The 23,527-nt window shown below is 46.1% G+C and overlaps 1 pseudogene; it reads left to right on the forward strand.

Moving 5' to 3' along the window:
- The first annotated feature begins 21,074 nt into the window (after nucleotides 1-21,074).
- LOC141198536 (protein MMS22-like) overlaps nucleotides 21,075-23,527 on the forward strand; it is an 87,118-nt pseudogene continuing 84,665 nt past the window's right edge.

Genomic DNA, 23,527 nt, shown 5'->3' on the forward strand with positions numbered 1-23,527 from the left:
CCATGCTTCACGGTGGGAACCAGGCATGTAGAGTCCATCCGTTCACCTTTTCTGCGTCGCACAAATACATGGTGGTTGGAACCAAAGATCTCAAATTTGGACTCATCAGACCAAAGCACAGATTTCCACTGGTCTAATGTCCATTCCTTATGTTCTTTAGCCCAAACAAGTCTCTTCTGCTTGTTGCCTGTCCTTAGCAGTGGTTTCCTAGCAGCTATTTTACCATGAAGGCCTGCTGCACAGTCTCCTCTTAACAGTTGTTGAAGAGATGTGTCTGCTGCTAGAACTCTGGCATTAACCTGGTCTCTAATCTGAGCTGCTGTTAACCTGCGATTTCTGAGGCTGGTGACTCGGATAAACTTATCCTCACAAGCAGAGGTGACTCTTGGTCTTCCTTTCCTGGGGTGGTCCTCATGTGAGTCAGTTTCTTTGTAGCGCTTGATGGTTTTTGCAACTGCAATTGGGGACACTTTCAAAGTTTTCCCAATTTTTCGCACTGACTGACCTTCATTTCTTAAAGTAATGAAAATGGCCACTCTTTTTTTTTTACTTAGCTGCTTTTTTCTTGCCATAATACAAATTCTAACAGTCTAGTCAGTAGGACTATCAGCTGTGTATTCACCAGACTTCTGCACAACACAACTGATGGTCCCAACCCCATTTATAAAATTAAACCTGACAGGGCACACCTGTGAAGTGAAAACCATTTCCGTTGACTACCTCTTGAAGCTCATCAAGAGAATGCCAAGAGTGTGCAAAGCAGTCATCAAAGCAAAAGGTGGCTACTTTGAAGAACTTAGAATATAAGACATATTTTCAGTTGTTTCACACTTTTTTGTTAAGTATATAATTCCACATGTGTTAATTCATAGTTTTCATGCCTTCAGTGTGAATGTACAATTTTCATAGTCATGAAAATACAGAAAAATCTTTAAATGAGAAGGTGTGTCCAAAGTTTTGGTCTGTACTATATATATATATATATATATATATATATATATATATATTTTTTTTTAAACACGAAAACTCACAAACTGTTTAACTGCACATAAGACCTGAATCTGGCAGATTCCCACCTGCCAATTCGCTTCACCATGTCCTCACCTAACCCTCTCCTCTCAGCCTCAGTAGTCGCCCCAGTTCTGAAGGACTGACCACTATAATCCACCGGTGTTACCCCTCCTAACTGCAAACCATGCCGAAATATGGTGACAAATTGAAAACGAGACAAAAATGATCCATCTTCATGTACCAACAAAGGAGCACTAGGTCCCCCATCAGTTTGACCAAACTCCCTCAAACACCTTACTGGGCACATTGCTGACCCAGCGATGCAAAAAATCACCAACCTGTGGCCTCTACCAATTTGGTCTGTTTTTGATTAACGGATCACTAACTCAACCCTATCCTCATACAAGTCCACATCCTCTCTCAACAACCCCCCCTTTTTTGTTTTTGAGGGGCTGAATAAATTCTCCCAACCTGAGCGCTGTGAAGAAGGCCAAAGAAAAGGCCAATTTGAATAAACAAATCTCCCACTGAGACCTACAAGCTCCCTCCACCTGCCTACCCAGGAGTAATAATAATTCATGACACCGGCCGTCTTCTATCGGATACCTTCCAGCTTCTCCTCCATCCCTTTAGTGCTTGTAAAACCAGAAAAGATTTTGTCAAATCATTCAAACCCCTGACCTTGAAGCCAAATGTTAGACCCGCCACAAACCTGTTGATTTTTGATAACGACCACCCTTACTCCCAGCAATGACCTACCAGTAATAACGAATAGTGTTGAGCGAGCATGCTCGACACTGCTCGGTACTCGCCCGAGCATCTCGCTACTCGTAATGTTCGGCGAGCACTGAGCATTTCCGGGTTATTCGGGCGGGAGCTCGGGTCACCGCCCTGCATGTTTGGCGTTCTTTGCAGAGCCAATGAACATGAAGGGATTGCCAGCCAGTCACTGTAATGCCGCAGCCATGTTGTTTGTTGGCATTACAGAGATTGGCTGGCCACACAGCGTCACCTCGAGTATTTAAAACCGGGTGCTGCCATCTTGGACACAGTCGCCCGGGATCAGACAGTGTAGGGTCAGTGCTGCTGAGTTAGGGAGAGATATATAGTGTGAAATAGTAATAACAGAGATACTGCCATACAAAAAAGATAACAAAGGAAAAATGGGCGGATGGCTAGTCACATGACAAGCACCCGTCCAAAAAGCAAGCTGAAAAACCTAGAAAAAAAGGAGGACAACCCAGCATAACATTGCAAGAAAAAGTATATTTATTGAATCAAAACAAAAGTAAAGAAAAAAATATAAGTAAAAGACAAGAGGGGGTGACTAGATGGAAAAAATGCTAGAGGGTCAGGCGCATACAAGTATAAAGATAGTAACAGCGGTGCCTGGAATAGACGAAATTGCACAAATGCCCGTAGTCAAAGAGTACATGTATATGTATATATCAATCATAAATATGAATATATAGAATAAGCATAAGAACAATCTCTAGTGGGGAACCCCATACAAGGGGACCTACCACCTGTAAGATGGCAAGGTAAAAACATAAGAGTAATGTATAAAAACCAGGTACCGAAACAATATACAAAATCATAGGTAATTACCTGACAGACAAGCACAGTCAGAGTGGAGGGGGGGGAAGAAATGGAGTGGTGCCAGGAGCCCGACGCGCGTACCTGGTTTTTATACATTATACAGATATCAGGCAGGCAGGCTGTATAGGAGACGCACTGGTTATACCAACAGACAGTGCATTACAGTCCTGTGTGCTCCTGCTGTTCAAATTGCTAGACTTATCCCCAGGTCTCAGGGGCCAGGAAAAATCCTTTTTTTTCCATCTAAATCCTGTTTTGTTTTTCCTCAGTCAGACTGTACAAATACGCGTCTTATTAACCTTTTGGTATGTTCCCCCCCCCAAAAAAAAAAATTAAGTGTGTCTGTGACTGTTCAGACACCAATATATGTGTTTAAAAGATTCTGGTGTAGGCCAGAGAAATAGAACTGTGTTTTTCCTCTTTCACGGTTCAAATCTGGGTGTTATCAACCTGCTTGCCTTTTTTCCATAAAAAAAAAAACAGTTTGAGTGTGTCGCTGACTGTTCAGACACAAATATATCTGTTTAAAAGATTCTGGTGTAGGCTAGAGAAATACAACTGTGTTTTTCCTCTTCCACAGTTCAAATCTGGGTGTTATCAACCTGCTTGCCTTTTTTCCATAAAAAAAAACAGTTTGAGTGTGTCGCTGACTGTTCAGACACAAATATATCTATTTTAACAAGTCTGGTATACACCAGGAAATTATAACTGTGGTTTTGCAGTTCCACGGTTCAAATCTCTGTATTATCCACTTTTTGGCCTTTTTTACATAAAAAAAAACAGTTTGAGTGTTTCGCTCAGTGTTCAGACACAAATACATCTGTTTAAAAGATTCTGGTGTAGGCCAGAGAAATAGAACTGTGGTTTTCCTCTTCCACGGTTCTAATCTCCTTTTTATTACCCTTTTTCCATTGATAGTGCGAGTGTAAGCTATTTTACTTCATTTACAATGGGCAAGGCGCGTGGCAAGGGACGTGGAACTGGACGTTCTGGTGATGGTGCGTGCAGAGGACGGGACCGTGGCCAAGGTGAAAATGTGCCACAACCAACAGCCACATCTTCTCGCTCCCACTTCTTGACCGAATTACTAGGGAAGCACACAACAACACCAGTATTGTGAACTGATCAGTGTGAATAGGTTATTAATTGGATAGCAGATAATACTACCAGTTAACTGGGCACCACCACCTCCGGTCTGTCTTCCACACGGTCAAGTTTTAATAGCCGTGAGTCTCGACCGCATACTCCTCCTCACCCTGATGCTCCTTCCTCCCACCATGCCGAGTGTCGTCAGACAGCAACTGATCCCACAGTTGGACACTCTGAAGAGCTGTTCACTGGTCTATTTCCATATTTGTGCCCCTCGCCTGCTCCGCTTGAAGTGGTGGAAGAGGAGATCCCATGTAGCGATGCCCAAATATTTGAACAGCCACGGCCACAGGAAGGCGACGCTGGCAATTTGTCACAAGAGGTGGACGATGACGAGACACAATTGCCAGGAAGTAAGGAGGAGGATTGTGGTGCGGAAGTGGAAGAAGAGGAGGTGGTGGATGATCTAGTAACTGACCCAACGTGGCAGGAGGACACGCAGAGCGAGGCCAGCAGCACACAGGGTGAGGGAGGCAGAGTACCCCAACAGGCAGGAAGAAGCAGTGTGGTGGCCGCAGACAGAAGGCGGGCAACCGTTCCCCGTAACACCAACACGAGGGACGTAGCCAGTACAACCAGTAGGTCTTCCAGAGTCTGGAATTTTTTTTAAGACTCTGCTGATAACCCCTAACAGGCCATTTGTACCACCTACCAGGCCAGCATCAGCAGGGGTGACAAAACTACCAGCCTGACCACCACCAGCATGATCAGGCACATGTCAGCAGAGCACCCAACTTTGTGGGGCAAACCCCAGGGTCCACGACCAGTGTCAGAGGGTGTCACCACTGCTTCTTCCGCTGTTGTGCGTGTAAGAGAACCCCCTGGTGTGCGTGCAAGGCAATCCCCTGTCCATACTGCATGCAAAGATGCCCCCTCCTCTCAGTCTTCACTTGTTATGGCAGTTTCTCAAGAAACAGCATCAACATCCACGTCCCACCGCAGCGTTCAATTGTCCATATACCAGACCTTTGAACGAAAGTGCAAATTCGCAGCCAACGCCCCACAGGCCATAGTCCTAAATTCGCACATTTCACGACTGCTTGCGTTGGAAATGCTGCCTTTTAGGCTGGTGTAGACAGAATCCTTCCGCAACCTTATGGCGGTGGCCGTCCCTCGGTACTCGGTCCCCAGCCGACACTATTTTGCCCGGTGTGCCATCCCCGCACTACACAAGCACGTGTCCCAAAACATCTGCCGTGCCCTCAACAACGCAGTTACTGGGAGAGTCCACCTGACAACGAACACATGGACAAGTGCTTGTGGCCAAGGACGGTACATCTCCCTGACGGCACACTGGGTAAACATAGTGGAAGCCAGGACCCAGTCTGACCTTGGGACGGAACACATCCTTCCCACACCGAGGATTGCGGGCCCTATGTCAGTCAGAGTTGCCCCCACAGTGTACAGCTCCTGCGCATCATCCTCCTACTCCTCCTCCTCATGTTCAGCCTCCATCTCAGATATCACCACATCAGTTACAAGCTGGAAGCACTGCAGTACTGCCTCCGCCAAGAGGCAACAGGCTGTGCTGAAACTCATAAGCTTAGGTGATAAACCTCACACTGCTTGTGAGTTGTGGACAGCTGTGAAAGTGCAGGCAGATATGTGGCTGAGACCGCTGAACCTACATCCAGCCATGGTTGTGTGTGACAATGGCTGTAACCTGGTGGCAGCTCTGAGGCGAGATCACACACGTACCATGTCTGGCTCGTGCTTAACCTCATGGTTCAGCTGTTTCTTAAATCGTACCCCGAGTTGCCAGATCTGCTCATCAAAGTACGCCGCCTGTCAGCTCATTTTCAGAAGTCGGTTACAGCTTCCGTCGCCCTTGCTGTGTTGCAGCAGCGTTTGCAGCTTCCGGCACACCGACTGGTGTGTGATGTCCCCACACGTTGGAACTCTACCCTCCACATGTTGCAAAGGATTTGTGAGCAGAAGAGAGCAGTTGTAGAGTACCAGCTGCAACAAGGCCGTCGATATTCAGGTCAGACTCCACACATAAGACCTCATAAGTGGACCTGGATGTCTGACATATGTACCATCCTGACAAACTTTGAGGAGTCCACCAAGATGGTGAGTGGCGATGGTGCCATCATTAGCGTCAGCATCCCACTTGTCTGTCTTTTGCAACGCTCTCTGCAGAGAATTAAAGAGGAGGCATTGCAGCCAGAGTATGATGAGATGGATCAAGAAGCCGTAGTGGGAGATTACACACAGCCCAGCCTCATCTCATCTCAATGTGCATCGGGGGACAATGAGGGAGAGGTGGAGGAGGAAGAACAGGAGCTGTTTTCATGCGCTGTAGACGGTAGTACCTGTACAGCTGTCATACCGTCAGTTCAGCGTGGCTGGCCTGAGGACAGGGGGGAAGAGGAGGGGGAGGAGAGCATGATCAGTCGTCATCTTGGTGAGGACACTTAAGTCTTGCCCGTTATCAGTCTTGCACGCATGGCTGACTTTATGTTACGCTGCCTAATCCGTGACCCTCGCGTTGTCAAAATGTTGGATGACAGTCATTACTGGTTGGTGACACTTTTAGACCCCCACTACAAGGAGAACTTTCACTCTCTCATTCCTGAGGTGGAGAGGTCTACAAAAATGGGGCAGTACCAGAAGGCCCTAGCTGCAGAACTGTTAAAAAAAATTCCCATTTCAACACGCTAGCGGCAGAGGTCACAGTTCGTTGCCCAACCAAGGCGTACATGTGAGAGGGACGCAACTCCAATCCAGCAGAGTCAGGGGAACACTGTCAACGTTCTGGGACAGTTTTCTGAGACCCGCCCAGCTTACAGGCCCTGAGGCGCGGGGTACTCTCACATGGAGTGGAAAGTTTCAGAAGATGGTGAGGGAGTACCTTGTCGACCGTACCAGCGTCCTCCGTGATTCCTCTGTGCCTTTTAATTATTGGGTATCCAAGCTGGACACTTGGAATGAACTCGCTCTGTACGCCGTGGAGGTCCTGGCCTGCCCTGCCGCTAGCATGTTATTGGAGCGTGTTTTTAGTGCCGCTGGGGGAATTATAACTGATAAGCGCACTCGCCTGTCAACTGACAATGCTGACAAGCTGTCCCTTATCAAAATGAACAAGGGCTGGATTGGGCCAGACTTCTCATCACCACCAAATGACAGCAGAGTAACATAAAGTCAAATCCACTGTGTTATTTCGGGAGGTGTATTCCCATGCACCGCTTCACACCCACACATGGGTATACGCTTCCTCATTTCGGCTGTTTTTTGCTCTTCTCCTTATTCTCAGCCTCCACCACCACTATATCACCAGGGTGACCATGGTCCGTGTTGCCAGCATTGCAAGTTCCTCCGTCCTAATTTTTGGCAGCTTTTGCTTGGAAGGCATAGGCAAAGACTATGGGAGACCCACTCCCCAATAATGGGAATAATGTTTTAATATGCTGTACTGCATGGCTCTTGTACGGGGCATTCCAAGTTCCTCCATCCTAATTTTTGGCAGCTTTTGCTTGGAAGGCATAGGCAAAGACTATGGGAGACCCACTCCCCAATAATGGGAATAATGTTTTTAATATGCTCTACTGCATGGCTCTTGTTTGCCAGCATTGCAAGTTCCTCCGTCCTAATTTTTGGCAGCTTTTGCTTGGAAGGCATAGGCAAAGACTATGGGAGGCCCACTCCCCAATAATGGGAATAATGTTTTTAAGAAGATGTACTGCATGGCTCTTCCAAGGGACATTAAAACCGTCTTGTTAAGCTACTGTGACCTCCACGTCTCTTCCAAAGGGCATTAAAACCATCTTGTTATACCACTCTGACCTCCACGTCTCTTCCAAGGGGCATTAAAACCATCTTGTTAAACCACTCTGTCCTCCACCACTCTTCCAAGGGGCATTAAAACCATCTTGTTAAGCTACTGTGACCTCCACATCTCTTCCAAGGGGCATTAAAACTGTCTTGTTAAGCTACTGTGACCTCCACTTCTCTTCCAAGGGGCATTAAAACCGTCTTGTTAAACCACTCTGAACTCCACGTCTCCTCCAAGGGGCATTAAAACCATCTTGTTAAACCACTCTGAACTCCACGTCTCTTCCAAGGGGCATTAAAACCGTCTTGTTAAACCACTCTGAACTCCACGTCTCTTCCAAGGGGCATTAAAACCGTCTTATTAAGCTACTGTCATCTCCACGTCTCTTCCAAGGGGCATTAAAACCGTCTTGTTAAGATACTGTGACCTCCACGTCTCTTCCAGGGGGCATTAAAACCGTCTTGTTAAGCTACTGTGACCTCCACGTCTCTTCCAAGGGGCATTATAATCGTCTTGTTAAACCACTCTGAACTCCACGTCTCCACCAAGGGGCATTAATATTGTCTTTTTATTCCACTGTAACCTCCACCACTCTTCCAAGGTGCATTAAAACCGTCTTGTTAAGCTACTGTGACCTCCACGTCTCTTCCAAGGGGCATTAAAACGGTCATGTTTAACCACTCTGAACTCAACGTCTCTTCCAAGGGGCATTAAAACGGTCTTGTCAAGCTACTGTGACCTCCATGTCTCTTCCAAAGGGCATTAAAACCATCTTGTTAAACCACTCTGAACTCCATGTCTCTTCCAAGGGGCATTAAAACCGCCTTGTTAAGCTACTGTGACCTCCACGTCTCTTCCAAGGGGCATTGATATTGTCATTTTATTCCACTGTAACCTCCACCACTCTTCCAAGGGGCATTAAAACCGTCTTGTTAATCTACTGTGACCTCAACGTCTCGTCCAAGGGGCATTAAAACCGTCTTGTTAAGCTACTGTGACCTCCAGGTCTCTTCCAAGGGGCATTAAAACCGTCTTGTTAAACCACTCTGAACTCCACGTCTCTTCCAAGGGGCATTAAAACCGTCTTGTTAAACCACTCTGAACTACACAGCTCTTCCAAGGGGCATTGAAATGTTGTTTTTAATTACCTCTAACCTCCACGACTCTTCCATTCACTGCTTAGGCCGACAGTGTACTGGAGACACAGTTGCTATAAATTGAAAAAACGGTTTAGTTAAGGCCCTCTGACCTCCATGTCACTTCCAAGGGGCATTGGAGTTCCTCGAAATTTTTGGTAGGCATTGCACTCACTGTATGCCCTATAACTGTGTAGCCGAACCGCTCCTTTTTGTACAGAAACATATCCTACAAGACATGTGTGGTTGACTGGCCTGATATTGATGTGAATGGTCCCTGTTCCTCCTGCTCTTTCTCCTTTGCCACCACCTCATCCATCATTCATCACCTGAAGCTTTGTTTTAACGGGAGTCATAGAACTGGGATAGTAGCAGGAAAACATCCAGCAATCCTCGGAGGAGGTAGGATATGCGCCAAAACGCTGACCACCTCAGGCCTAGCCGCTACTACATACAGTACAGACCAAAAGTTTGGAAACACCTTCTCATTTAAAGATTTTTCTGTATTTTCATGACTGTGAAAATTGTACATTCACACTGAAGGCATCAAAACTCTGAAGTAACACGTGGAATTATATACGTAACAAAAAAGTGTGAAACAACTGAAAATATGTCTTATATTCTAGGTTCTTCAAAGTAGCCACCTTTTGCTTTGATGACTGCTTTGCACATTCTTGGCATTCTATTGATGAGCTTCAAGAGGTAGTCACCGGAAATGGTCTTCCAACAATCTTGAAGGAGTTCCCAGAGATGCTTAGCACTTGTTGGTACTTTTGGCTTCACTCTGCGGTCCAGCTCACCCCAAACCATCTCGATTGGGTTCAGGTCTGGTGACTGTGGAGGCCAGGTCATCTGGCGTAGCACCCCATCACTCTCCCCCTTGGTCAAATAGCCCTTACACAGCCTGGAGGTGTGTTTGGGATCAGTGTCCTGTTGAAAAATAATTGATGGTCCAACTAAACGCAAACCGGATGGAATAGCATGCTGCTGCAAGATGCTGTGGTAGCCATGCTAGTTTAGTATGCCTTCAATTTTGAATAAATCCCCAACAGTGTCACCAGCAAAGCACCGCCACACAATCACACCTCCTGCTCCATGCTTCACGGTGGGAACCAGGCATGTAGAGTCCATCCGTTCACCTTTTCTGCGTCGCACAAGGACACGGTGGTTGGAACCAAAGATCTCAAATTTGGACTCATCAGACCAAAGCACAGATTTCCACTGGTCTAATGTCCATTCCTTGTGTTCTTCAGCCCAAACAAGTCTCTTCTGCTTGTTGCCTGTCCTTAGCAGTGGTTTCCTAGCAGCTATTTTACCATGAAGGCCTGCTGCACAAAGTCTCCTCTTAACAGCTGTTGTAGAGATGTGTCTGCTGCTAGAACTCTGTGTGGCATTGACCTGGTCTCTAATCTGAGCTGCTGTTAACCTGCGATTTCTGAGGCTGATGACTCGGATAAACTTATCCTTAGAAGCAGAGGTGACTCTTAGTCTTCCTTTCCTGAGGTGGTCCTCATGTGAGCCAGTTTCTTTGTAGCGCTTGATGGTTTCTGCAACTGCACTTGGGGACACTTTAAAAGTTTGCCCAATTTTTCGGACTGACTGACCTTCATTTCTTAAAGTAATGATGGCCACTTGTTTTTCTTTACTTAGCTGCTTTTTTCTTGCCATAATACAAATTCTAACAGTCTATTCAGTAGGACTATCAGCTGTGTATCCACCAGACTTCTGCATAATACAACTGATGGTCCCAACCCCATTTATAAGGCAAGAAATCCCACTTATTAAACCTGACAGGGCACACCTGTGAAGTGAAAACCATTTCCGGTGACTACCTCTTGAAGCTCATCAAGAGAATGCCAAGAGTGTGCAAAGCAGTCATCGAAGCAAAAGGTGGCTACTTTGAAGAACCTAGAATATAAGACATATTTTAGTTGTTTCACACTTTTTTGTTAAATATATAATTCCACATGTATTAATTCATAGTTTTGATGCCTTCAGTGTGAATGTACAATTTTCAAAGTCATGAAAATACAGAAAAATCTTTAAATGAGAAGGTGTGTCCAAACTTTTGGTCTGTACTGTATATGCGCTTGCATTCCCAGGAACAGAAAGCTAAGGAGATGGATGGCCTCATGATCATGAATAATTTACTCGTTGTGTAGAGTGCCGACCACTGCTGCTGTCTACCTTCTGAACTTTGTGTTGAAGCCTAATTGACCCAGGACCCGCAATCCTCTAAGTCTGGAGGACGTGTTGCATCCCAGTGTCCAACTGTGTCCCGGCTTCCACAATATTAACCCAGTGTGAAGGCATCAGTGAGATGGACCATCTCTGGCCACATTCACTTGTCCACGTTTTTGTGGTTAGGCTGTCCTTCCCACTAAATGCACTGAGGAGGGCACAGGTAATATTTTGGTATGCACGCTTGTGTATAAGGCTCACCGGGACAAATAGGGGCGGCTGGGGACCGTTTGTGTGCACCCGGCTGCGGGGTGGCTGGGGACCAAGCGTGGACAGGGGACTGAGTATGGATACCAGGCCGCCAACACAGCCATGACGTGGTGGCCAGATTCCACCTCCACATGCCTAAAAGGCCCAATTTCAAGTGCAAGCAAGCTAGCAGTATGGTATTGCAGACTGGGGGTGGGTGGGTGGCAGGCTGCATACTTGCGCTTGCATTGCAAGGAATGGGGGAGGTACAATTGAACACTGCCCTGGGACAAGGACTTGCACGGGGATAGTTGCAAGTCTGCATCTTCTGATGCGGCAAGGATGACTTCTGATGGGCACACTTTTAGGCAGTGACCTGGGTGTCAGAGATGCTTCCAGGGGTCTTCCCCATGCTGTTCCCATGTCTTTTCAGCACTGTATGCATGTGTCACACAGCACATGGCCAGATAAGGTTGTAAAATGTTAAAATGACATTTCCCGGTGAATGCATTTGTCACGGTTAAAAGCAATACAAAAGTGCAAAAACGCATAAAAAATGCTACTTGTGAAATAGCCCAAGGTGTGGAGGAGTATTTTTGTTTTTGGTTATTTATTTTACCTTATACACAAGTCTTTACCTTGGAAAGGATGTTCCTTAACATATTTCACAGGAAAGCAGTTTCAGTTTCGTTTTTGAACGTTTTATTGTGAGCCCGTAAAAGTGGCTTAATACCTCTGACCACGTTGTTGACAGCAGTGACCTGGGGGGGTCAGAAATGCTTCCTGTGGCGATCCTCATGCTGTCCCCATGTCATTTGAGGACTGTCACTATTGTTTTGGGCACTTTTTAGGCTTTCTACAGACTGCCGGGGGTGCCGCCACAAAAATGCTCGGGTCTCCCATAGACTAACATTGGGCTTGTTGCTCGGGTTGAGCACCCGAGTATCACGGTGAGCTCAGCCCGAGCTTCGAGCAACCAAGCATTTTAGTGCTCGCTCATCACTAATAACGAACCCTCTGCTCCAACACTATCACCTAGGGATACCTTCCATTCCTCCCAGAACTTCCAAGCCAACGAATACGTTGACCATGTCCTGCCTGCCAACGATGAAGAAATCAATCCCCTTGTTGCTCGAATGGCAGATCCCATAACTCCACTGGGCATTTCAGACCCGACGTCTCTGCCAAAGGTTCCAACTTCCAAAATTGCTCCCACTGTGAACGAGAGATAACATCAGCAATCGTATTTTGCGATCCTGGAAAAAACTCTGCCACCACCCATGCATTCAAAGACAAGCCCAATAATACCAATCGCTGTATGACTCTAATCACTGGGGGAGATGACATGGATAAGGAATTGATCGCGCACACAGTCGCCATATTATTAGAGACGAATTATAACTTTTTATTCCTGAACCTGTCACCCCAAATTGACAATGAGACTACAATGGGAAACAGTTCGAGCAATATTCGGTTTTTAACAAGGCCCTGAGCAAACCATTCTTCTGGCCATTTATCAAAAACCCAGCTGCCCTGGCAATATGCTCCAAAACCGGTCTGATCCACTGCGTCTTTGAATAAGTCCAACTCACCGGCACTAACCACTGGTTCCATCCACAAAGATTTTCCGTTATACGTTGACAAAAATTCTGCCCAGATTCGCAAGTCATCTCTCAATTCCTTTTTTAGCCTTATGAAATGGTGTGGGGCCCTAACTCCAGCTGTAGCGGCTGCTAACCTTCGACAGAAAACCCTGCCCATTGGCATAATGCAACAAGCAAAATTTAATTTACCAAGCAAGGACTGTAACGCTCTTAGCGTTATTTTTTTCAGTTCTCTAACTTTCCTAACCTTTGCCATGATATCCATCAACTTTTCTTGTGGTAACCTACATTCCATAGCGCATGTGTCAATAACTATGCCTAAAAAACTTAACTCCGTAACTGTGCCCTCTGTCTTTTCTTCTGCCAACGGAACCCCAAACTTTTGGGCTATTCCTTCCATAGTGTGTAGCAACAATGAACACTCCCCTGGATTTGCCGGGCCTATACACAAAAAATCATCCAAGTAATGGATGAGGGATTTAACCCCTGAAACATCCTTTACAACCCATTCCAAAAAAGTGCTAAATGATTAAAAATAAGCACAAGATAATGAACATCCCATCGGAAGATAACGGTCAACAAAAAATCCCCCGTCCCAAAAACAGCCCAACAGGTGCATGCTGTCGGGGTGCACCGGGATCAGTCTAAATGCTGCTTCAATGTCAGTCTTTGCTAACAGTGCCCCTTTTCCAAACAACCTCACCCACTGAATTGCTGCATCAAACGAAGTGTAAACTACAGAACAACTCCGGGTCTATGCCGTCGTTCACCGACAAGCCCTTTGGAAAGGACAAGTGGTGAATTAGCCTGAATTAGTTTGGCTCCTTTTTGGGTACTACACCCAACGGTGACACCCTAAAATTCCAGTTGTTCCCCTCCTAGGGACATGTTGTGATTTTTATTTTTGGAATAAATGGATTTATCGCATGTGGCACCGGATTTTATCTTCTTTATATATCCTTGCAAGTGTATGCTGGACACTAATCCGTGAGCCTGGGATTCCTGTGAGTATCAGGTGATATCAGCTAATTACCTTTTTTCAGCCTAAAATTCTTAAGTGGAACTAGCGAAAAAGGACCATCCATGCGACCCAACAAAACTTCTTTTTTCAATTTTTTCTGACACTACTACTTCTACTACTACTCCAAAGCCGACTTAAAATTTTTTGTAGAAAACCTAACTTTTTGATCCACAAACTGAATCCTAAAACCATCTCGAAAGCCTTCCTCAAGCAGGATCGCCGTCTCTATTCGGGTATCTACTTAGAAAATGACTCATCTCTACCAGCCGCACTGGCGTCACCCCTTTTTTAAAGAACTATCTCCTCCTTTTTGCTTTCCTGCCCTAAAACATTTTGAAGCACCATGATTTCCTCCACAAGCGGAGCACTCGTGCTTAAATTTGCACTTAGCTCCGAATCTACAAACCCCTTCATTGAATGAGAAACCCAACCCCCTTTGCATGGCCACCTAGTGCCAGATTGTCCTGAGCCCCTGGTGTTCCCTGGAAAGAACTGGTTTCCCTGCCCCGACCTGCTGGGAGCATTAACCTTTAGCCATAAGGTGATATCTATATGGTGCTGACGTCACTGCATTCTGGGTCTTCTATCCTTGGATTACGATATCGGAGAGAGTGAGACACAGGACAAGATGTATGTGTCAGCAAGCTCTAAACTTTATTACAAAGCATAGGGTTTATATGCACCCTGAAGGCAGGAAACGGATTTACCATATATGGTTCGATTATACAATTTAACTATGTAAGCAAAAAAAGAAAACTAGTTTCTGTTCTCTTATGCCTTGAAACATTTTTAATTAGGCGTATCTGGCTAGGAAGGACACGTTATCTTCTTCCAAGGACACATTATTGATATAAGGAAGGAACATACAGCTGCTGTTGTTTTGACCTAAAATAACTGTCAGACTTATACAACATAGATGGGGGTCTTTGAACTTTAAGGGGCCTCATCTTCTGCTATAACATTCCATCCTTTTGTTCCTTCATTTATCAATATGAATCTCTATATTTTCTTTTAGTACAACACTGAATACACATTAGAAAAAGCTTAAAAACTAAATAAACTGCAAGACACATTAGCAAAACCTGAAAAATAGCTTGCACTATACCAGCCAACCACCCACCGATACCTTTAAACCAATTTGCGGGATTTAGAAAGGAAAAGGTGTTTGCCCACCAAGAATCCTGATTCTTGAGGTTGGCCTCATCATAAAGCTTCCTTAATTTTACAACGTCTTCTAACTTATGCTTCAGCGTCAGTACACTAGAATTGTCTATGTAATGGCAGCATGCAGGTCCTATTATCTGGCACATCCCTCCTTGTGCTGCTGTTAAATAATCTAGTACAAGGGTATGTTGGTTCTTGACAATAATCAATTGATTCTGTACTGCAAGAGATCCGTTAACTACTTCTAAAATATCCCAAATCTGATCATCAAGATAGTCTGTAGCTTCTACTAATTTATCCCACATTTGTGTCAACATAGGGTATATAAACAATGCACTGAAAAATTTGTTTACCCCTCCCATTTGAACTATATGGGGTCTCCCACTTGGTCTTTCTTTATTGTCTGCTGATTGCTTATGCAGTGTATGTTTTGGGATAGACAAAGGATCTAGCTGGTCTGGAGTAACAATATAAGTTGCGGGTGTCAATCTGGCTAAAGTACAAGTTCCTGTTACTCCTACTGGGAGCCACTTGAAAGCCTTGTCTCCACATACCCAATACATGGATGAGGGGAGATTCCATAATGCTGAATGTTGCAGTATTAAACGGTGAACTAAATCTACAAACTTAGAAACATTTGACATCATACACCACCCAGGCCCTTGACCTATAGGGGAACAATAGCCAGCATCAGGATTGCCACACGTAGGTGCACCTTTCTGATAACTTGAGCTTTCGTTACACTGTAGATTGCCAGGTATGATGGCACAGGTATCTTTTGTCCCATTTTTTTAAAATAGACATTATTCACCCAATTAGAAGTGTGTAGATATCTTTCCAACAGGGAAGGTTTAAAGGCATCACTGCTTCCTGAAGTGGCATTAAAACTTATTTTTAATCCTACAGTGCCCTTGGAAGGCATCGTCGTGTCCCTTTCCCCCATACCCCATTTGCTTCATTCAGGCATGCACCTTCCTTTAACCACTTATCAACCTCCTCCTTTTGAGCCTGAGCCTGCATTTGGGATAAGATGTCCTCCGACACAAAGGGGTTTTTAGGGGCACTTAACTGACATACTGTTGGCCCTTGTTGCGGCTTACAGGCTGCTGTTTTTGCCGCTGCATCTGCCATCGCATTTCCTCTACTCACCTGGTCGGTGCGTCTGGTATGTGCTCTTACCTTTACGACGGCTACTTTTTTGGGTAGTTGTAGTGCATCAATTAACTGCTGGACCGCATCAGCATTCTTAATGGGGTGTCCTGCTGCCGTCAGGAAACCTCTTGACTTCCATATGGGACCAAAATTATGCGCTATACCGAATGCGTACCTATAATCCGTGTAAATGTTAACAATACTACCTTCTGCTAGTTTACAGGCCTCGGTTAGGGCCCTAACTTCGGCCTCTTGAGCCAACTGGTGTGGGAGCATTGGTTCTGCCTTGATTATTGCATTGAGGGAGACGACTGCATATCCAGTATGGAAAGTACCTGAATCATCCTGGTGACGGGATCCATCTACAAAAAATTCAAAATCTGCATTTTGTAATTCATGTTCAAATACAGTAGGTAAACCTGCCGTTTCTTGTGCCATCATTTGTACACAGTCATGAGGAACTTCCTCTCTTGGATCTTCCTTAAAAAGCACAGTACCTGACCCCTCCTTTAGATCCGAGAGAGGTAACAAAGTTGCTGGGTTCAAAGTAGTACACCTCTGTAAAGAAACATTGGGAGGCATTAACAGTGCACATTGTAACCTAAGATGACGTGCTGCTGAGAGGTGAGCGGGTTGCACTTGGTTCAATATAGTGTAGACATCATGAGGTGTTAGCACGGTGAGCGGATGATCTAGAACAATGTCTGCGGATTTATGGAGTAATAGTCCAACAGCATGCAGAGCACGTATGCAGGATGGTGCACCTCTGGCTACCGCATCTAATCTGCCACTAAAATAGGCAACAGGTCTCTGATTATCACCGTGTGTTTGAGTTAAAACTCCTGCTGCATGTCCAGCTTGTTCATGAAGGTACAGAGTAAATGGGAGCTCATAATTAGGGGTACCCAAAGCTGGAGCGGCCAGATTACGTTTTTTGAGAGAATAAAAACAGTCTATTGCCTCTGGTGTTAGTACAAAAGGTGTTGGAGTAAGACAGTCATAGAGGGGCTGCATCAAAATAGAGACGGCATGAATCCACTGTCTGCAATAGGAGACCAGTCCAAGAAAAGTTCTGAGGGCTGCAACATTGTTAGGGACGGTGAATGCCTGTACTGCTTGTTTGCGTGCATTAGTCAAATGGCGGGCTCCTGGTGTAATGCAATGTCCAAAAAAGGTGACTGAAGATTTACAAAACTGAAGCTTATCTTTCGATGCCTTGCAGCCAGCGTGATAGAGAAACAACATAAGCGATATAGTTGCACTATGACATTGTTTCCTAGAAGGGGCACAAATGAGCAGGTCATCAACATATTGCAAAACAACGATATGTGGTTCAGACCATCCCTCCAGTATTTCCTGCAGACTTGCAGTGTACATTGTGGGTGAATTCTGGGCACCCTGTGGCAACACTGTCCATGTATATTGACTACCCTAGAATGTGAAAGCAAACAAGTACTGGCAGTCAGGATGTAATGGTACACTGAAAAATGCATTTGCCAAATCGACCACTGAAAAACAAAGAGAGTTAGAAGGTATCTGTGACAGAAGAGTATGCGGGTTGGGCACAACTGGTGTTAGAAGTTCTGTGGCTTTGTTAACCAACCGAAAGTCATGGACCATTCTATATGTGGCTGGTTGTCCTGGCACGCTCTTTTTCTTTACTGGGAACAGGGGAGTGTTGCAAGGGGACTGGGTTTTGACTAGGACTCCCCTGTGTAGTAATTTTTGGACTTGCTGGGCTATGGCATTCTCCTGAGCTGAGCTAAGGGGATACTGCCTCTGTTGAGGTAAGATTGCTCCTGGTTTTAATTTTACCATTACTGGTTTAACTCTTAACCTACCAACATCTGTTTTGTCTGAGGCCCAAAAATCATGTGGCACAGCATGCTCCAATATCGGGGGAAACTCATTTGTCTCTTCTATACTGGCAATATCTAGTGACATAATTTTGCAAAGGGTACTTGGTTTTAAACCTGGGGTCATGGTGACAGTGCCATGGGGATGATATTCAATATGTGCTTGTAATTGGGACAACACATAATTTCCCAATAGATTACATTGGCCTCGGGGCGATACCATGAGCTGGCTATGTACAGTAGCTCCTTGAATTTGCAGGGGAATTTTCTTAGTGACAGAGAGCAGGACAGACGGGGAATTGAAGGGGGTGGCAATGACATGATGTGAAAAATCAGTGTCAGTGTATGGCCAATCACCCTGCGTAGTTACTGAATTGTCGGCCCCCGTATCTACTTGGAAATCGATTTCATGTCCCCCTGGTAGTTTCACCTGCACTATACAACTGGGAGTTGGGGGTAAGGAGATGAGGGGGTTCATGTGCAAGCTACCCTTATCCTATGGGGGTGTTGTTTGGTCAGCTGGAGGACCCGTACTCTGAGCATTTGGATACGGGTTGGTCCTACAGTCCTTTCTAAAATGTCCTGGCTTTTTACATCCGTAACATAGTCTCTGTCCCCCTCCTGCAGTCCGTCCTTTGTCTCTGTTATTTCTAGGGGCAGTCTCTACCATGTGTACTCTGGCAGCTCTCTTTGCCTGCGCTATGTCATGCTGTGCCCCCTGGGCTATTCTAGCCAAATCCTCTGCTTTCACTGATCTCCAGTCTGGTCTACTTGCTTTTACTTTCTCTGCAATCTCCTTCTTTAGTCCATTCATGAAAGCACTTGCTAATACCCTCTCACTAGTCCTATTCCCGGGGTTGAACCCCATTTCTGACCAGGTTTTCTTTAGTGCATAGAAATAATCCTTAGGATCTTCCTCCTTCCCCTGCACTCTATCTTCTAGTGTAACTTGCTTTTCTGCTTGCCTATCTTTACATGCTTTTACCAACGCTTTTACGTACAGAACCCCGGCTGCTGCATCATTAGCCTCTGCAACATCAGGGCTCTTTCTACTGTCATATTGTTTATAAGTTTCGTCCGTCAGTCTGTCATACCGAGCTTCATCTGCCAATTTCCCCTCAATTACCCCTTGCAGATCTATTCTAGTGGCATGGTACGTATCCTGTATGGTGGTGATCATTCTAGCGAAACCCATGGGGGACTGGGATGGGTCTGGCAGTTGGGAGATCAACGCCAACTGCTCTGAAGGACTCCATGGTCTATACATTAACATTGTGCGAGCTTCCTGACCTGGAACAACTGCGTCCCCCCCGCTGCTGCTGCTCCCGGTGCTCCTGGCACAACTACCGTCCTCATTGGGAATAGACTAGCTGGGTGGGGTCTTGGTCCTCCGCATGCCACACAGATGTCAACTGTCAAGTAGTTCTGCTGTCCACATCTGGGGCAAACCCAACAATTGGGTTCCTGAGAATTCTAGTACTGGGGTGGGGGTGACGTCGGGGGCGGGCAGGGAGGAAAATCTGGCATTCCGGTTTTTGTCAGTCTGTAACATCCGTCTCCTAATTCTTCAATCTTTCCTTCAAAATAAGCGCATGCATTCATCCATACATCCACTGTCTCTAACAGACCTTTATCTTTCAGCCATCCATGATTGGAGTTAAAGAAGGATTTCCATTTCTCTCCATTCATCTCTCCATTTTCATTCATTCCCGCTTTACACAATATTTTGTCAATACCAATCAGTGCCTGTTTCCCTTCTCTGCGTACCACTAAGTCTTTGGCAGTAATGCCTTCCTTGGCATTTTGGTTCCCCATTCTTTCGGTTCTCCTCACTTAGAGTAGACTCCTCAGTCACTTAGACAATGGTCACTTAGACAATGGGCCACAAAGGTTTCTGAACCATTCCACTACTTGCCCTCCAGGACTTATACGCCAACCAGAAAAACAGACCAAAAACACTGATCCCGAGACACACCCACAACATAATCATCGGATCCATACTTTCATTCTTAAGTTTTCCAAAGGATAGAAGGCAGGACTGACATTTTATCTGAGGGATTCTACTGGTTCAAAGGGACCTGAGCCAGACAACAATCTGTGAATTACCTGGGGAGCCGACCGCTCGGGGGTGAGGGAGTCTCTTCTATGTAGTGATATAATTAGGTAGAATATAACAGTTATTCTTACCTCAGCGCTGTATATATCACCAACAGAGAGCTTCACTCGTCCCACGTCTCGGACCGGTTGAGCACCCCTGGGTAGATTAACTCAAGGTCCCTGTTCAGGCGCCAGCTGACGTCACTGCATTCTGGGTCTTCTATCCTTGGATTACGATATCGGAGAGAGTGAGACACAGGACAAGATGTATGTGTCAGCAAGCTCTAAACTTTATTACAAAGCGTAGGGTTTATATGCACCCAGAAGGCAGGAAATGGATTTACCATATATGGTTCGATTATACAATTTAACTATGTAAGCAAAAAAAGAAAACTAGTTTCTGTTCTCTTATGCCTTCAAACATTTTTAATTAGGCGTATCTGGCTAGGAAGGATAACTTATCTTCTTCCAAGGACACATTATTGATATAAGGAAGGAACATACAGCTGCTGTTGTTTTGACCTAAAATAACTGTCAGACTTATACAGCATAGATGGGGTCTTTGAACTTTAAGGGGCCTCATCTTCTGCTATAACAGTCCCAACGCTGACGAAATTGCTCATCATACCGTAACCATCCCTGCCCACCATACACCCTATAAGCCTCACCTATAGTATCCATAAAACAAAAAAGTGCTGAACAATTTTCTGGTGCCTTTTCCCCAATAACACTGGCCAAAATCGCAGATGCCAGTAACCAATTAGAGAAGGTACGCGGAATTAATCGGTACCTTCTCTTTTCCTCATCCTCTTTCTTTGAGTCATCTTTTTTCAGCCTATCCAAATTAAAGCACTCAACTGGTAACAGAGAAAAAATGTCCACATATTCAATTTTCCATATTTTTTCTCTAACTTCCTGTTTTAAGTGTGCCCCCAGTGGCCCCTCAAAACACATGTGCACTTCGCCCTTTGCTGAATCATCAAGCCTAATTGTGTCATCTGTCTTAGCACCCCCCCAAAGGCACTGAAATTGTAGCAGTGCCTCCATCATTAATTTCCGCAGCCTCTCCTAATCGTGATGATGACACACCTGAACCAGTGCCACCCAAAGCCGTTCCCGAAGTACCTGCCCCCAATCATGAACTTGGTGCGGATGCTAACACCCCCAAGCCTGTGCCCCCTAAAGCTGAACTATAATTGCTTGCTCCCCCACTTAAACCTAAACCTGGAACGCCTACCCATGCTGCTGAAGGTGAAGCCACACTATTAATACCCCCAGGTATGAGTACCGCCACCAATTCTTTTAGCCCCTGTAATAACAAGTTAACACCACCGCCAACGCCACCCTGGCTAACCCCTGACCCAAATCCCCCATACATATCCCTTAACTCACTATTTACAGGTAGCGGAGGACTATTGAAAAAATGTTGTGTGTTCTCACCTAGCTGCCTGAGTGCTGAGTCCCCAGCAGCTGTGGTCCTCCATCCAATGGAGGTGCAGGACTTCTTGCAGCTCCGTCCGAGATTGGGATGAAGGGCGCAGAGCCAGCCGAATGCTGCCCACCTCTATCGGTGGGCTGGGGCTGGTATCCTAAGGGGACAGTGGAGGGGCAAGGCTAGCGGGATGCTGCCCACTTAAAATTGTGCTTTGCAGCGCCGCCAGGCTAAGCAAAGGGGGCAATGATGGAGCGCTGTAGTGACGGGGGCGGGGCCAGCTGTGTACCGGCCGTCACAGGGATTACTCTGCGCAACCACCAGGCTGTGGCCTTGCGCTGCTGCAGCCGAAGTGAGGCTGTTGGGGGCGGGGCCGGCCGGCTGCCGCCCACTCTCTTCCCGGCTCCGAGAGGCCCCGGACTGGGACCTCCGTTCTCTTCCAGCTCTGTACAGGCCACTGCACTCACCTTGCCGAGCTGGTCCTTGCGGCTCCCCAGAACCCGCCGCTCCAACTCCGGTGCCCGATGACGTGTTTGGTGTTGAGAGGGAGGCCGACTCCTCCCCCTGCTGTAGGCCCCGCCGCATAGCTGGATTCCTCCCAGACCTGGTGCGGCGGGAGGCAGCAAGCCGGCCTGCAGCCCTGGCTGGAGGGTCCCTGGAGGGGCTCCTAATGCGGCGTTGGACCCTGGGGGTAACTTCTGGGCTCAGGCGCGCCGGAGGCCTAGTCCTCCGCGGCTGTCTAACCGCAAGGGGGGACTGGACATTGTCAGCCCCATCCCCCTGGAGCAGGCTCTGTACTGCTGCCTGCAGGCCATCTGGACCCAGGACCCCTGCTGCATTCCTAAGCTGCTGGAGTACAGCTTCCATCTTGCCCAGTAAGAGGAAAAAATATATATATTTTTTCTGGGGATATTGCTCTTCTCAGTAGGGCAACCTAAAATGGCTGCCTGTCCTTCCTGGTTAGGACTTTATAAGGTCTCCACCTTACCCCTCCAAAACTCTCCTCCCACCAATTCAGTCCCACCAATCCCTATGTCCCAACTCATCCACATACTTCTTTTAACCCTACCTGCACCTCAGTACATATCCTTAACTTAATTCCCGGCTTAAACCCTGTCATGCCAGCCTCCCTTTAATGGCAGAGCCCAGTACGGCCTTACTGAACTCACGGCCGTGTGCTCTGCTGCTATGGATGCAACACCCCTGCACTCAAGTAGTTACAGTACAGCCAAAACCTGAATGCCAGATCAGATCTGATAAGTGTGTAAGGAAGTCTCTGTATAGTAATGTTGGAAAGAAAGGGCTTATTCACATTTTTGTTTTTGTACCAGGTGTGCGGTCTATTTTTTTCCCCGCCCCTTATATTCTACTAGCTATTGACCCCGTTCTATGCTCGGGTGGCAAACATTTTTATTGGTATATGCTCCCCCATCCTGTTATCTGCAGCCCCCATGCTGTTATGTGCCACTCCCATGCTGTTATGTGCCGCCCCCCTCCAGTTAATAAGTGGGATTTCTTGCCTTATAAATGGGGTTGGGACCATCAGTTGTGTTGTGCAGAAGTCAGGTGGATACACAGCTGATAGTCCTACTGAATAGACTGTTAGAATTTGTATTATGGCAAGAAAAAAGCAGCTAAGTAAAGAAAAATGAGTGGCCATCATTACTTTAAGAAATGAAGGTCAGTCAGGAATTGGGAAAACTTTGAATGTGTCCCCAAGTGCAGTTGCAAAAACCATCAAGCGCTACAAAGAAACTGGCTCACATGAGGACCGCCCCAGGAAAGGAAGACCAAGAGTCACCTCTGCTTCTGAGGATAAGTTTATCCGAGTCACCAGCCTCAGAAATCGCAGGTTAACAGTAACTCAGATTAGAGACCAGGTCAATGCCACACAGAGTTCTAGCAGCAGACACATCTCTACAACAACTGTTAAGAGGAGACTTTGTGCAGCAGGCCTTCATGGTAAAATAGCTGCTAGGAAACCACTGCTAAGGACAGGCAACAAGCAGAAGAGACTTGTTTGGGCTAAACAACACAAGGAATGGACATTAGACCAGTGGAAATCTGTGCTTTGGTCTGATGAGTCCAAATTTGAGATCTT

The sequence above is a fragment of the Phyllobates terribilis genome, unplaced genomic scaffold (assembly GCF_046119375.1).
Source record: "Phyllobates terribilis strain yellow unplaced genomic scaffold, ASM4611937v1 Scaffold_95__1_contigs__length_6072419, whole genome shotgun sequence".
NCBI classification, from domain to species: domain Eukaryota; kingdom Metazoa; phylum Chordata; class Amphibia; order Anura; family Dendrobatidae; genus Phyllobates; species Phyllobates terribilis.